Source organism: Hemiscyllium ocellatum, chromosome 28 (assembly GCF_020745735.1).
Source record: "Hemiscyllium ocellatum isolate sHemOce1 chromosome 28, sHemOce1.pat.X.cur, whole genome shotgun sequence".
Lineage (NCBI taxonomy): Eukaryota > Metazoa > Chordata > Chondrichthyes > Orectolobiformes > Hemiscylliidae > Hemiscyllium > Hemiscyllium ocellatum.
In genome coordinates, this window is record NC_083428.1 from 54,118,063 (window position 1) to 54,135,306 (window position 17,244).

The 17,244-nt window shown below is 46.0% G+C and overlaps 1 pseudogene; it reads right to left on the bottom strand.

The window, feature by feature from the left end:
* Positions 1–2,400: 2,400 nt before the first annotated feature.
* LOC132829054 (uncharacterized) lies at positions 2,401–3,746 on the bottom strand (annotated as a pseudogene).
* Positions 3,747–17,244: the final 13,498 nt, after the last annotated feature.

The window sequence follows — 17,244 nt, forward strand, 5'->3', positions numbered from 1 at the left end:
CAACAAATGGCCACAAACCGATCAAAGGTGAAAGTGACGGTGAACCAGACAGAGCAGTCAGTGGCTGCATTAAGCAGGACGGCGTGGATATTACACACGGGGACGGAGTACCACAGGAAATAAAACTGTTCCTGATAAACAATGGGAATGTGTCTCAGGATCAGGTCGAGGATAATGACCAGGAGATCCGCCGCTGCCATGGCCCCCAGGTAACGTCTAACACATGGAGACAATCCACAATCTTTATAAAGCAGGATGTAGATGGTCACTACGTTAACTGTGAGGAAGGAAAACAAACCCATTATCCATCAGCCTGGAGGCAAAGGGACCCGTTTGATTGGCGACCCAGTGAGATTTTCAAATGTGTCTCTGTATTCAGGGATTTATTAAAATAATTGGAGCTGGAATAACAAATTCGATGGTCGGAATTACTAACAAAAATTTGACATAAATCACAAGAAACCCTCCCTCCCCAAACACTCAGAGACACATCCATAAGGACAGATGGTTTCTAGAACATTCCCACACACTCGATCACTCGATACCAGACACAGGTCACTCCTTCCCAGTTCGTAATACGGAGGGTGGAAACGTTGCTGTCCTGAAGGATTCTCTCCCAGTTTCCTGAAGAAAAACGGAGTTTGGGAATTCCTGCATTTTGGTCTAAATTGTAATCAATCCTGTGTCGTGAAGGAATGTAAATGCAGGAAAAACGTATTCACCCGTTTAACTGCCTAAGGGGCCTTCGGAACAGTGTCTCCTTCACCCTGGAACGGGATCTCTTCCATCGGGATCTTATCGGTTGTTCAATTCACTGACGTCCGGCCGTTCACAAACAAACAACGTCAGGGACAGGACCTTCCGCGGAATGTCAGTTATAGAATGTCAGGGACAGAACGTTCCGGGGAATGTCAGTTATGGAATGTCAGGGACTGAATGTTCCGTGGAACTCCTTGACCTGTCCAGCACCTTCCCCCCCACCCCCCGACCCACCCCACCAACATCGTGTACTGCACACAGGCTACATATCTGTCCAGTACTGGGAGCTGTGCAGACCACAGCAGGACAGTAATGTGTGAACCTGGAACAAATATCGATCCAGCACGGGGAGCTGCACTGACAACATCATTGCATTATCTATAAACCTCAACCAGACAGTCTGACCAGCACAGAGACCCGTGCTGTGATAACTGGTGCATTGATCTGTAACCCAGGAGCAGTTACCCTCCCAGCATGTAAGTCTGTGTACCCCACCCCAGTGCATTGATCTATAACCCAGGAAAAGTTACCCTCCCAGCATGTAGGGCTGTGTACATCTGCCCCAGTGCATTGATCTGTAACCCAGCAGCAGTTACCCTCCCAGCATGTAGGGCTGTGTACATCACCCCAGTTCATTGATCTGTAACCCAGAAGCAGTTACCCTCCCAGCATGTAGGAGTGTGAACACCACCCCAGTGCATTGATCTGTAACACTGTGTTAGATTCCTGCTGTTACAAGTGACACTTCTATTCTATAGGCGTGATCTCTTATTTGGAGCCACTCAGTTTGTATGCCATCCGGCCGAGCAACTGACCCAATCCCAGGGCCTTGGGAGACACTCCTGAGATCAGCCCTTATACCCTAGCCCCTGACTGTACTATACTATAGGTACGATCCCATCAAGGGCCAGCCAGTTTCTCCTCCGTCGGATCCGATACAGGTAACAGAACGTCTTTCAAAACTTGACCTTCGCGTGGCAGATCTCTGCTCTTAACAACTAGTCTCAGGTAGACATCTGTACAGACACTCCCTCAGGAGGAGAGCACCGACCGGTCTCGGGACCGACCCTTATATCCTCCGTCTACTTGTTACCCATGGCAGATCAAAACAGGCGGTACACACAGATGAGGTTCTCAGCGGAGTTTATTCAATCTTGCAAGATTGGGTGTGTGGTCCGGCTGGCACACACATGCGTTGTTCACAGCCATAATATTTATACATTAGTTTCTTCGCTTATCAGTCAAAACCGCGCGCCCTCCATTGTGTAGCGTCCTTATTGGTCCAAACACCCTTCGCCTATTAGTCATACTCGCCTTTGTGATTACAATATCTTGTAAGCTTTTGCTAATTGGTCCAAACACACTTCGCCTATGAGTCATACTCGGTTTCCGTGCTTACAATATCTTGTAAGCTTTTGCTACTTGGTTTCGCAATTCAAGCAGTTCCCACCCTATCAGCCCTTCACAGTTACTGTGATTTCTTTGTCTTGTAAAAACACTACTGCCTTCGCCAATGCCCGACCCTGACAGTTGACCCTTAACAGTTAACCCTTAACTGCAGAAATTTCATCACCCACATCAATCCCCCCTGTCTTTTCATACAGTCTGTAATTTCTGCAGCATAATCATGGCCTTTTTATCTCAGTTGGCTTCAGGGTCGTCTGGATCAATTAAACTCTGTCCTTCCTCCACCAGATGGTGAACGCCCACTCCTTCATGAGGGTCGCCTTTTGTCAAGGCTGTCTCAATGAGGCGGGTAATTAAGATCCGCATACATGGAATTATACAACAACCCAGAGCCACTAAAACCCCTGTTACCACCAGGAACGAAACTACTAATGAGACCATCACCCCTTCCATTTCCCGAACCACCGCTCTAGCCAGCTGGTCCAATCAGTATTGACACCCGAATTTTCTGCTACCTCCTGCGCCAGTGCCATGAGACCCTCCAAGGCACGACTGACCGAGCCGTCGGCGGCCGTATTGTTGGGTATGATGGTACAACATTGAGGACCAATCATAGCACAGACTCCACCTTTTTCAGCCAAGATCATGTCCAAGGCTAGCCCATTCTTCCAAGCCATCCGACTGGTGGCATCCAGTTGCTCCGCTAGTCCCTTGACAGCGTCCCTGGTATAGTTGATAAATCGCTGTTGGTTGTAATAAATGTAGTTTATCCAATCTACATTCTTGTTTACGGTGACCCACCAGAAGAGGGACAACACAAAGCCTGCTGCAATCTGGTTAATAGCCTTGAACTCATCAGGTACCCCTCTAGGAACTCCGATCGAATGGAGATAAACCCTGTCATCGAAAGAAGTGTCTCACGGTGATCTTTTCTCTCTTCCCTGTCTTACTGTTTTTACCTTCTCAAATGCCAGGGTAAAAGGAATCGCCAATTGTACAATTGCACATATCCCTTTCCAATCTGGGGGTAGAGTGGGTCTCAACAGTTTTCCTCCACAGTACCATCACAGATCCGCTCGGGGAATCGTCAATGCTGAGTAGTTCCCTCCTTCTTTCGTTTCGGTAACATTTTTAATCTCTGTACACAATTTCAGCTCCCCCAAATTTCTAGACTGACTAGTACCTTGTCTACGCACACACGACGTGTGGCTTCCAGCTGCGGCAGAAAATACGGGGGGAGCTTGTCCCTGTTTCTTCTCCAAGGGAGGGAGCATCAGAAATAGGGAGGTACAATTACGATTACTCCATGCAGTCTCATCCTGATACAGGGCTATCATACATTCCATTCTCTGCCGCTCTCGCTTCCACCCGAGCGGAAAGGGAACCACCTGGGCCATTGACCTGCCAGAAGCACATGCATAGTAATTGCTTTTGTTCAGACTTTTTACAGTATACTTTACCCATTCAACCCAGGCATTTGTTTCGCCATATCCAGTTTCTATTTCAAGAGTCTGTCTCAAGTCCTTAACCTCTATAATTTTTACTACTTTAGGATCAGTGGGAGGGGTGTAAGGTTGCATCTCAGTATCCAGTATTTCCGCACGTTTCTCCTGTCCTACCCTAATTCTAAAACAACAGCCGCGAAAATGCTTCCATTCCGCGATCATTTCTATCCCAAATGTTGCATTTAATTGCATCCAATGTACGCCCCCGCCAACCGCAGCAAAAACCGTCGGTGTCACTAGTTTTTGTTTAAAAGTCTCAATTAGCACTTCCCCTTCTGGGTCCCATGTAATCCTATCCGGAGCCCCCTCTGTTAGCTGCAAGTATATCATTTTTGTAAGAGGAGCATAATCATCTATCCAGAGTCTACAATACCCCAGTAAACCCAGGAACTTCCGGAGTTCCCTCTTAGTTCGGGGTAGTCCTAATTCTACAATCCCTTTTATTCTTTTGGGACTTATTCTTTTCTGCCCTTGACTGATTGGATGTCCTAAATATCTAACTTCCCGTTCTACATATTGCAGTTTGTTTCAGCTGACTCGCAACCCCGTTACTGCCAGATAGTTTAACAAATCATTGGTTCCCTGTCTTGTCTCAGTCTCAGTGGGGCCAGACAACAGGAGATCGTCCACATACTGAATCAATTTCAACGGGGGTGTCAGAGTCATTCCTTCGAGTACTTGCTCTAGGATTTGTCCAAACAAGTTCGGCGACTCAGTAAACCCCTGGGGTAGAACAGTCCACCTATACTGCTGCTTTCTCCCGGTATCAGGGTCTTCCCACTCAAAGACGAACAGATCCCTACTAGAGTGGTGGAGAGGGCAAGCCCAAACGGCATCTTTAAGATCTACCACACTAAACCAAACATGGTAGGGGGGTACTCTTCCCAAAATTGTGTAAGGATTGGGGACCACAGGATGTCGGGCTTGTACAATCTTATTTACTTCCCTCAAGTCCTGTACCATCCGATATGTACCGTCCGTTTTTCTGACGGGGAGTATGGGGAAGTTAAAACGGGACATGCAAGGTTCTACCAGGCCATCAGCGATCAGGTCTTTCATAACATGTTTCAAACCTTGTCTTCCTTCCCAGGATATGGGGTACGGTCTCATGTGTATCGCGGGACTTCCAGGTTTTAGTTCTACCTGGACCGAGGGAATGTCTAGTCGCCCCCTATTCCCTTTGGCCGTCCATACCCGGGGGTCTATTTCTGCCAGACTTTCTTCATCTAAAAAGGCCATGACTATCAATTGCTCATTTTCCCCCACCCCTATGTGTAGTCCGAATTTTATAATTAGATCCCTTCCCATCAACCCATAGGAAAGATGAGGGAGCTATAAGAGTTCTGCTAGCACCACCTCGTGGTTTCGTTTCACTGGCACTTCCTCGAAAATCTTAGCATGAAACATTCCCCCTTTTACTCCCGATATTCCTAAGGTTTCAGTCTGAAAAATTCCCCCTCATGGATGGATTGGGACAGAAGATCTAGCCGCCCCTGTTTCTATCAGAAATGTTACAATTTCTTCATCTGGGCCTACCTTAAAAGTTATCAGGGGTTCCTGGTAGGCCCGTCTTTCGACTCGCCCCTGACTTCCCTATTCACCTTCCATCTCATAGATGCCCTCTCTCTCTTTCCGTAACTCCGGGCATTCCCGTTTGAAATGGCCTAGTTTCCCACAGTGATAACATCCTGCAGGTTTCGGCCTCCCTTGTCCATAGCCCTTACCTTGGACATTCTACTTCTCTTCACCACTCTTCTGCCAACTTCCTCTACCCCTCCCGCGACTTCCCTTGTTTCCCTCACTCGTCATTCCTGAGGACTTACAGACCTCCCTTACTGCCGCTACCATTATCTTGGCCTTCTGTTTTTCTGCCACCACCTCCCTCTGTACAAAGACCCTTTGGGCTTCCTGCAACAAATCAGAAACATCCTTCTCATTCCAGCCTTCTATCTTCTGTAACTTTTTCTGGATATCGGGCCATGCCTTTGTCACAAAATGCACTTTTATCATTCCACGTCCTATTTCTCCGTCTGGGTTTATACCGAATATTTTATAACCGACTCCCTCAATCGGTCTAGGAATACACAAGGTGACTCATCCTTGCCCTGCCTTATATCGAAGGCCTTAGCTAAATTTTGCTGTTTGGGGACGCAAGTATGTATCCCTCTAATAATCAAGTTCCGTAGGTCAGACATATGCGTTCAGCCTTCTGCATTGTTATTGTTCCAGTTGGGGTTATGGATAGGATACTTTATCTCGCCCCTAGGTCCCTCCCCTTGATGTTCCCGATCCCATATTTCCATGGCTCTCTTCCGTATTGCATTCTTTTCATCATGATTGAATAGTATATTCATTATTGCCTGCAACTCTTGCCAAGTGTACAAATTAGGACCTAAGAATTGATCCAGCTGGGTAGAAACCGCAGTTGTATCTTCCATGAGAGAAGGCAATTCTTTCTTAAGTTGCCTTATATCATTCGAATTCAACGGGGCCACTACAAATCCCGTGTCCCCTTGGCCAAACGGTACTTCTCGCAGGGGGTTCATAGAACTCCCTCCTGCTTCCCCGTTTTCTCTTGGGTTTCCTTTCGTTCCTGCAAACGATGGGATAGCCTAACTACGTTGCCCCCGGCCGCCCCTTGTTCTGAGTTATCTCTGTTTGACACTCCCCCTATCTGTTGTCCATGACACCCTTTCTGAGGTACATACGGTGGTGGAGGTGCCGTAGGCGGGGGCAATACGTCTAAAACTTCCAATTTACTCCCTTTCTCTTCCCGCGGCACCAAGGGATACAAGGGCACTGGGGTTGGGGCTGATGTTGATGATGAGTCCCCCAACCAACATGCAGCATATTCACTTTCCTTTTGACCTGGAGTTTGTTTATTATTCACGTAGATGCTTAAGATTTGACAAACCCAATCTTCGTCCGACCCGATTTTTGGCCAAAATACGGAAGGGGAACGAATAGGCTCTTTTACCCACACAAAACAACAATATTTTATCATATCTTCCTTTTCCAAACCTCGATACTTATTAACGTCCCAATTTTCTAGTTTCTGTCCTAATGGACTATCGGGGGGGATTTTTAGACTCTCCTCTTCCTCTTTCTTTTCCTTTCCTTTTCCCTCGTCAGAACCTGAACATTGGTTACCCATGGTTGATCTTCAAGTTAACCCATTTTCTAAGTCCTGGTTACCTGTCACAACCACGGAGTCGACAAGGCAGCGCATCCTTCGCTCGGTTATTCCGCGAAAAATAATAGAGAAGATTCTTACCTTGATCCGTGCACGGAGTTGTCCGACTCAAAATGAAAACTTCAACCTTTACCCTTTTATGTGCGCCACTTATGTAATTCGCTGGCTCAAATATCTGTGTGTCTCGCAACGTCCCGGAATCGTTCAGAGCCTTCTCTACCAGGACTAAGAGTCCCACTAGGGAGTTCTTTTACATCCGGGACGAGCCCCCAAGTTTGTTACAAGTGACCCTTCTATTCTATAGGCGTGATCTCTTATTTGGAGCCACTCAGTTTGTATGCCGTCCGGCCGAGCAACTGACCCAATCCCAGGGCCCTGGGAGACATTCCTGAGACCAGCCCTTATACCCTAGCCCCTGACTGTACTATACTATAGGTACGCTCCCATCAAGGGCCAGTCAGTTTCTCCTCCGTCGGATCCGATAAAGGGAACAGAACGTCTTTCAAATCCTGACCTTCGCGTGGCAGATACTTGCTCTTAACAACCGGTCTAAGTCTGTACAGAACCCCCTCGGGAGGAGAGCACCGACCGGTCTCGGGACCGACACTTACCCATGGCAGATCGAAACAGGTGGTACACACAGATGAGGTTCTCAGCGAAGTTTATTCAATCTTGCAAGATTGGGTGTGCGGTCCGGCTGGCACACACATGAGTTGTTCACAGCCATAATATTTATACATTAGTTTCTTCGCTTATCAGTCAAAACCGCGCGCCCTCCATTGTGTAGCGTCCTTATTGGTCCAAACACCCTTCGCCTATTAGTCATACTCGCCTTTGTGATTACAATATCTTGGAAGCTTTTGCTAATTGGTTTCGCAATTCAAGCAGTTCCCACCCTATCAGCCCTTCACAGTTACTGTGATTTCTTTGTCTTGTAAAAGCACTGCTGCCTTCGCCAATGCCCGACCCTGACAGTTGACCCTTAACAGTTAACCCTTAACTGCAGCAATTCCATCACCCACATCGCTGCCCAGTGTGGGGAAACTTGCAGCCCATGCTGGAAGTGAAAGGTACAGCTCCCACCCATTTACAGCTCCATATCTATAATGTGCCCTGACAAGGGGATGCTGTGGGTGTGAACATCACTGCCAGAGAGAGATAGCGGGAGAATCAGTTTAAATATCACCACATGGGAGGAGTTTGGGGTATAGACAGAGAGGGGGAGACTGAGAGACAGTGTCATGGAAGGATGTGTTCCCAGGTTTCAGAGTGCTGAAACGTAGACACTTCGATAGCATCCTGTAACATGAGCCAGTTTTCCCAGGAAAGATGGGAAAAAGAGAGATTGGTGTGAGGTGAAATGATGGAGAGTTTTGGATGAACATTTTTTCTACAGCTTTGTAAATGGGAGTAGTTACAACAGAATCTCTGACTCACTGGGCTGATTCTAACAATAATTTGCCTCAGTGCCATTCAGTGTGACAGAGAGATTATCTGTACGAGGCCAAGCTAGATTCCTGGTGCTATCTTATCAAACTCAACTCATTGACTACCCCCACACCCCCCACCCCACAACATGGTGTCACTCTCATTCAATACCAGCCCGATTCTCCCACCCGTCATGGCTGGCGGGACTCACAGTCGTCTGGTTCCCCTGGATATTCCATGACCCCTGGCACTGGTGCCATCTTTGAAAGGCCACTGGGCACACAGTTGAGCTTTCTCAGCTTGGAGCTACCCTGTACAGTTTACCCCGAGCATGGCAGATAAGGGGCAATTACACCACGGTTTGTTGACAGGGGCATGGAGGTCCTGCTGGATTGTCAAGTACAGAGGGTGACCATTCCCTTCCCAGATGGAGCCACACCACCAGACCCACCGAGCATGGTCTGTGCTCCCCACCCAGCTCAGTACAGTGTCTGCGGTATGAAGAAGTGTCCAACAATACAGGACAAGCATCAATAACCTTCCCCGCTCTGTCAGGATAAGGGTCACCGTATTCTCTCTGCTCCCATCACACTCACGGTTTATTTGTTATAGCACCGACCCCCGAATATGGCTAATGCTCCAACACTGTCACTGCCGCATGCAGCACCTTCTCTCTCTCTCTCTGTCTCTGTCTCTCTCTCTCTCTCTCTCGCTCTCTGTCACCCCGTCCACTTTACCCCCCACATCAATTACACTGCATGGACACAACACTGTCTACAGACTCCCTCTGAAAACCTCACAATTAGCCATTATCCTCACCTGCACCAAAACTAACAGCAGGACCAACCACCCCCACCATCCCTCCCTCACTTTCTCGCATTCTAGGAGAAACAACCTGGAATAGGACAGAAAGGACCAAGCTGGGTGGTGGAGTGCCCGATATCCATTCCCTCACCTCCCTTTCCCCCGCCATGGTGGGAGGACCCTGGTACGAGCCACAGAGGACCGGGACACCTCGTGTGGGGATTCTGAAACATCCACCTCCCACTGACCGAGGTAGTAGCAATGTTCAGTGAAGGGCAATTCTCACTTTAAACCCACTGGCAGCCCCGTTTCCCCCCAGGCACAACTTAGAAGCTGTGGCCCTGATGCCATCTCCCTTCTGTGTCGAGCTGGTACAAATGGAATCCCCACGGTCTCGGTGGGCAGGAGGGTGGGCTCACAACACATCGTCACCTCCACCTCCCAGGAAGGGAGCACGTAGACTCCCTCCTACACCTCCTCCTGTAAACAGCTCAGATACTGAAAGTAATCTGTGGTAATTACTGCTCTCCCCACTTGTCCTGATATCTACAACAATCTGTGCTCATACACATGCAGCGCTCTCTGTTCCTACAGTCCCTTTATAATGTCACAGCCTGTTTTAAACTGTCTTTCTTTATCTTTCATACCAAAGTGCATCACCTCACACTGCTCTGCATTGATTCCCGTCTACCAGCGTGTCACTGCCCTGTTAGAGTTCCACACTGTCCCCCATAGACTTTGCAATCCTTGCAGATTTGGTACCATTTACAAACATTAAGATTGTCACATTGTCACAGTCCCCATGAAACAACTGAAAGCCTGTCCCACACACAGGAGTGTGAGCAAGTGAAATACTGATATATTCCCACGGACAGAGTGGAATAAAGATATACTGTCAATGGAGCAACAAAAATCCTGACATATACTAGACAAAGTAGATTAAATTTTGACAAACCACAGAGCAAGAGAAATCCGGATAGGTTCCACTTATCTATATTCATCAGAGTATAATGGGATGAAGTTGAAAGTGTGTACTGTACATTTAAAAGAGAGTGAATGCTGCTCTGAACTGGGAGCTTACAAGTACCTGTGTAATGAGAGGATGGCAGATCCAGAAACAGTATATAGCTATAGAGCTGGAGTCGGGTTATAAGCAGTTCAGAGATCGAGGGTCTCTTTCAATTCACTTTCAGTGTTAAAAATACATTGTTGTTTTTATTTAAACAGTGGAATTTGGGAGTTCTCTCTCAGTCATATTTTAACAGTTTACGAAACGAATTGAGCATTTAATTATGTTTAGTTTAAATTACCAGATGAGATCTATGCTGTGCCCTAACAATTGCTGTGTGTGTATCTGTGTGTCTCTGTGTGGGGCAGGTCTGGCAGTCTCTGTGGTGCTTAAAGTGATGCAATGCCACCCTCTGCTGGCCTCCTCACGCCACTGCACAGACATTGGCAGAGGGTGAAAACCAACAGGGATTCATTCGGAGAGGGGGAGGGAGAGGGCAGCTGCTCACAGCACCATCCAAACTGATGTCTTATCGATGTACTGATCTAAATGTCCTTTAAACGTTGTAACTGTCCTTGTTTTCACCACTTGCTCTGCAAGTTCATTCCACACACAAGCTAGCTTCTGTCTAAAATAATTACCTCTCCTGACTTTTGTAAATCTTTTCTCCTCACACCTTAAAATATCCCTCAGTTTTGAATGCCCAACTCTAGGGAAAAGACATCAGCCCTTCAGCTTATCTGTACTCCTCATTATTTTATAAACGTCTGTAAAGTTACCCCTCCATCTCATACTCTCCAGTGAAAAATGTCCCAGCCTATTCAGCCTCTCCGAATAGTTCAATCCCTCCATTTCCAGCAACATCCAGGTTAAACTCTTCTGAACCCTCTCTAGGTTAATAACATCAAATTCAATAATATCAAAGTGAATAATCAGTGTATTTTATAAGGGTGGTGGAGACCAAAACTAGAGGACATAGTTGTAAGAGGGGAAACATTTAAAAGAGACCTAAGGGGCATCGTCTTCACCCAGAGGGTGGTGTGCCTATGGAATGAGTGGGCAGGATGTCCAGACTGGACACAGTATTCCAGAAGAGGGCTCACCAATGTCCTGTACAACCTCAACATGACGTCCCAATTCCGATACTCAAAGGTCTGACCATTGAAGACAAGTGTGTTAAGCACCTTCTGAACCACATGATCTATATGAGATGCAACTTTTAAAGAATTATACCTGATGGCCGAGGTCTCTGTTCTACAACACTGCCAAAGGCCCTACCTTTAATTTTATAAGTCCTACTCTTGTCTGATTTACCAAATCCAATACCTCGCATTAATAGAAACTAAACTCCATCTGCCACGCCTCGGCCACTGAGTGACATTACCACCTCCTCACCTTCCCCGTTTAATTTTAAAATGCCCACCCCTCTCCAGGAGGCCTGTACACTCCGGCCTTGATTTTCACAAAGAACCTGAGCTTGGTTTGCCTTGTGTGGTTGGAGGGAGGAGGGACGGATTGCAGACACAGTCAGTGGGGAGGAGAGGCTGGACAGTAATCAGCGGCCTGGTATCATTTCATGGTTTTAGGCAGAGGGCAGACACACGTGATAGTTGGGTTTTACTGATCGATGTTTTGTGACCAGAAATTATGGTATTTCTCTGTGTCTGGTGTTCAGTAATAAATATCTATTTGAGACCCTTCATTGGGCAGAGTATGTCTGCAGGATTTCTTTCCCTAATATTGCAGACTACAGATAATAGCGATTAAATATGTTCATGGTTAATTTCGATCTTGCACTTGTTTAACAAAACAAAATGTTTTGTGTAGTTCAGTAATGGTAACCTGATTATAATAAATCCACACCGAGCTGTCCCTTAAAATGTGACCCAAAATCTGGGTGTAGTAGTGAAGTGGGTAGTGTCCCTGTCTCTGAGTCATGGCTCTGGGTTTGATTCCAATTCCTGAAATTGTTTTGTAGTGTTCCTAGCTCTGGACCAGAAGGTGTGGATTCAAGTCTTGCCTGCTGCAGAGGTATGCCACAGCATGTCAGGACAGGCTGATGAACAAACACACAGGAGAATAATGTTACAGCTTTATGGGTATTCCCGAGTGGTGCTCGTGTCCCTACCTCTGGGCACAAAGGTCTAGGTGTAAATCCCACAGACGTGTCTCCTAATATATCTGAACAAACTGATTAAACTGGGTTTAGAATTGTGACTTGATGGAGAAAGAACAGGTGTTGGTGTTGAATTTCAGCATTTCGGCCCGGGATTATTGAATGTACAGCCATTCGTGTTGATTGAAGTCACATTTCGCAGCAGTAAAGGTTTATAAAATCAGAACGGTCATGGATAGGGTTTGTAGTCAAAGTTTTTCCCCAAGTTAGGGGAATCCAAAACTAGAGGATATTGGTGAAAAGTGAGAGGGGAAAGATTTTGAAGAGGCCTAACGGTCACCTTTTCACACAGAGGGTGGTGTGCGTATGGAATGAGCTGCCAGAGGAAGTGGTGGAGGCTGGTACAACTACATCATGTAAAAGGCATCTGGATGCTGACAGACCTACCAAGCTTTTCCAGCAATTTATATATTTGTTAAAACATTCATTTTAACACAGGTATCTGTGTTAGCTGTTTGGATACAGAATTGGCTGACCAACAGAAGACAGCGAGTGGTAGTGGAAGGAAAATATTCTGCCTGGAAGTCGCGGTGAGCGGTGTTCCACAGAGCTCTGTCCTTGGGCCTCTACTCATTGTAAATTTTTTTTATTGACTTGGATGAGGGGATTGAAGAATGAATCAGCAAGTTTGCAGATGACACGAAGGTTGGAGGTGTCGGTCACAGTATAGAGGGCCGTTGTAGGCTGCAGTGGGACATTGACAGGATGCGGAGATGGGTTGAGAGGTGGCAGATGGAGTTCAACCTGGATAAATGTGAAGTGATGCATTTTGGAAGGCCAAATTTGAAAGCTGAGTACAGGACTAAGGATAGGATTCTTGGCAGTGTGAAGGAACAGAGAGATATTTGTGTGCAGGTACATAGATCTCTTAAAATGACCACCCAAGTGGACAGGGTTGTTCAGAAAGCATTTCGTGTTTTGGCTTTCATTAACAGGGGATCGAGTTTAAGAATCGTGAGATCTTGTTGCAGCTCTATAAAACTTTGGTTCGAATGCACTTGGAATACTGCGTTCAGTTCTGGTCACCTATTATAGGATAGATGTGGATGCTTTGGAGAGGGTTCAGAGGAGGTTTACCAGGATGCTGCCTGGACTGGAGGTCTTATCTTATGATGAGAGGTTGACTGAGTTCGGACATTTTTTCATTGGAGAAAAGGAGGAGGAGAGGGGTCCTAATTGAGGTATTCAGGATTATGAGAGGCATAGATAGAGTTGATGGCCAGAGACTATTTCCCATGGCAGAAATGAATAACACGAGGGGTCATAATTGTAAGTTGGTTGGAGGAAAGTATAGAGGGGATTTCAGAGGTGGGTTCTTTACCCAGAGAGTTGTGAGAGCATGGAATGCGTTGCCAGCAGCAGTTGTGGAAGCGAGGTCATTGGGGATATTTAAGAGACTGCTGGATATGCATATCGTCACAGAAATTTAAGGGTGCATACATGAGGATCAATGGTCGGCACAACATCGTGGGCTGAAGGGCCTGTTCTGTGCTGTACTGTTCTATGTTCTATGTATTCTGAATACATTAAACATTTTATTTTTTTAATGACGCAGGGACATATAAACATATCTTCAAATCTTCCGAGAACATTTTCTGCTCAGGGTATGGCTCTGTGTATGACAGCAGCAATGATGCACTGACATGGAGCAGGGAATGTGATGGAGACAAAGTTTGGACAATGTACAAGGGGACCTCACATGGTCCAGTTTGGGAGAGAATGATATTATTGTGTGATTCAACTCAGAGAGGGAGAAAATGTCATCTGCCCGAGAAGAAACGGACTATTGCAGTCTCTCTCCTTCATTATTCCCCATCACAGTAACGTGTACGAGCTAAAACAAAACTCTACTGTCATTGTTACCATTCTTATTTTTATAGAATCCCCGCAGTGTGGAAACAAGCCCTTCGGCTCAACAAGTCCATACTAACCCTCCAAAGAGTAACCTTCCCATGCCCTTACAGTTACCACTGACTAGTGCACCTAAAGTAGAAATCGCTGAACACTATGGACTATTTGACCAATCCACTTGAATTATACAGCTTTGGGAGGAAACGGCAGCACCCATCAGAAGCTCACGCAGACAAGGGGAGAAGATGCAAACTCCACGCAGAAAGTCGCCCAAGGCTGGAATTGAACACATGTCCCTGATGCTGTGAGGCAACAATGCGAAATACTGAGCCACTGTGCTAACCTGGAACCTCCTGCCAGCCTAATGCAAAGGGAATTCAGCTAAAGCCAATTCTCCAAGGATAAAATCCCATTGCTAGCAGCTGTGTGAGTACAATATCTTCAGAAGCAGAATAACATTTTGGACAATCTGTCAATTTTTCAATTTTTCATGAGTTCCAATAATATCTGGACAAGGTTCTTTCAACGTGAAATTGCAGAGATATTGTTTATTGTGTGTGTGTGTGTGTGTGTGTGTGTGTGTGTGTGTGTGTGTGTGTGTGTGTGTGTGTGTGTGTGTGTGTGTGTGTGTGTGTGTGTGTGTGTGTGTGTGTGTGTGTGTGTGTGTCAGTGTTTTTAGAAAGGGAAATATCGAATCTTTATTTGCAATATCAAAACAGTGTGCCATTCATCATTCCATCATAGTTGGAGTAACATTGCTGTGGATCATAAACGTGTTATTTGAGCAGATTAAAAAACTAGCCTCACTTGTTCCTAAACTGACCCTGACCCAGTCTGAGACCAAAATCATCGGCCATATCACCGACATGGTTACATTTAACATTTGTGGTGAGCAGTGGAGGAGTGGAACTAGAAAAGGAAACAGTGGCCCAAAAAGCCGGGGAACTATAGACCGGTGAGCCTGATGTCGGTGGTGGGTGAGTTGTTGGAGGGGATTCTGAGGGATAGCATTTACATACATTTGGGAAGGTAAGGGTTGATCGGGGTAGACAACGTGACTTTCTGCATGGGAAATCATGTCTCATTAATTTGATTGCGTTTTATGAAGAGGTGACAAAGAAGATTGATGAAGGCAGTTTGGTAGATATTGTCTATATGGACCTCAGCAAGGTGTTCATAACATTCCGATTGGAAGGCAGATTAGTAAGGTTCGGTCACATGGGGAATAGAAGAAGCTCGTCACAATTGGCTTGAAGGAAGAGGAATATTTTTCAGACTGGAGGTTTGTGAACAGCAGTGTGCTTTAAGAATCAATACTGAGTTCACAAAACATTTCATCATTTCTGTAAAGGATTTAGATGTGGATATTGGAGCCATAGTTGGTAAGTTTACAGATTACATCAGAAAGGTGGTGTAGTAGATTATCTCAGAGTACAACGAGACCACAAATAGACGCGACAAAAGGGCAAGGAGTGACAGATAAAGCTTAATTTAGATAAATACGAAGTTACGCATTTTGCGAAGGCAAATCAAAGCAGAAATGATACACTTAATGGTAAGGGCCTGGTGAGTGTTGTGAAACAAATGGACATAGGGCTGCAGGTACATTGTTCCTTGAAAGTGGAGTTGAATGCAGACAGTGCGGTACAAAACACATTTTACACATTTGCCTTAATCAGTCAGAGCATTGAGTATAGGAGTTGTGGTGGCATGTTGTATCTGTACAGGATGTTGTTGAGGCCACTTTAAGAATACAGCGTACAACTCAGTTTTCTGCAGAAATGACTTACACGGACGTCCCAGGACTGGAGGTTTGAGCTTTAGGGAGAGGTTGATTAGTCTGAGGTGTTTCCCCCTGGAGTGTTATTCTGAACAGCCACGTTCTGCTCCCCAGGATCCCAGATCAGGAGAGCACAGGTTGAAGGGGAAAGGACGAATGATTTAGAAGGGACCTGAAGTTAAATATTTCACAAAGAGAGTGGTGTGTGTACATAAAGTGCTGTCAGAGGAAGTGGTGAAGGTGGTTACAATCGCACATTTAAAAAGTATCTGAAAGAGGAGGGATACTGGCCAAATACTGGCAAATGAGACTAAATCAGATTTGATATCTGATTGCAGTGAATAGATTGGGATAACGGGTCTGTTTCTATTCTGCATGACACTGATTCTATAAGAGGGGTGACAAAAAATTCTGAAAGTACTTTTCAAATCTGAATTCTCTTCACTGGAAGTTTATCGTGCCTCTATGTTCACATTGATTGAAAGCTGTGTTAGTGAACAATTTGACAGAGAAGTGAGTCATGGATAATGGGACGCAGACAGGAAAGAGGGGCTGAGACCACAACCTGATCAGCCACAATCTTAGTGCCTGGTGGAGAAGTTTCAACGTATCTAATGACTCACTCCTATCCCTCAATCCCGTGTTCCTGTGTTCCATTCAGCCCATTAAACCTGTTAGGCAGGAGCATTTAGAGACTACTTTCTTCTCTAAGCTGGTGCACAGAAACAGAGGAGACCATTCTGCTCTTCAAGACTGTCCCACACGCTTTGAGGTGATTTGAGAAATGTAGTTGTAAAACCCAGGCTGGGTATGATAGAAGCCCCACATCTCTCTTTACAGAGCGTGCCCTCTCTGAAACTTGTGGTCATGGTGTAGACCCAAATTCACGATGAACACAGCCCCCATCCCTCACCTAGCGATGGCTCACAAAATCCTTTGGTCTCCCTGATGGCAACATTCAATAACAGAACATCCATGAAAATGACACCCACTAACTTTCCAATAACAGAATGTGAGAACATCAGACACAGGACTGGGTCATTCACTCCCCAAGCCTGCCCTGCCCTTCACTAAGATCATGACTGGTCTGCTCTTGCTCTCAAATCCTCTTTCATACCCAATTCTTCATCGCCCTCAACTCTCGGACAGGTCAATATCCATCTACCTCGTCTTCAAATACTCTCAGTCATCTGGCTCCGAACATTGTTGTGAAGAGAAATCCTGACATTCAATGCCACCTGTTTGACGAAAACCCTTGCTGCTCTTATACCATGGCCTATTGATATGAACAAAAGAGGTTGACACAAGGGGTCAGGTATTAATGACTGGCCC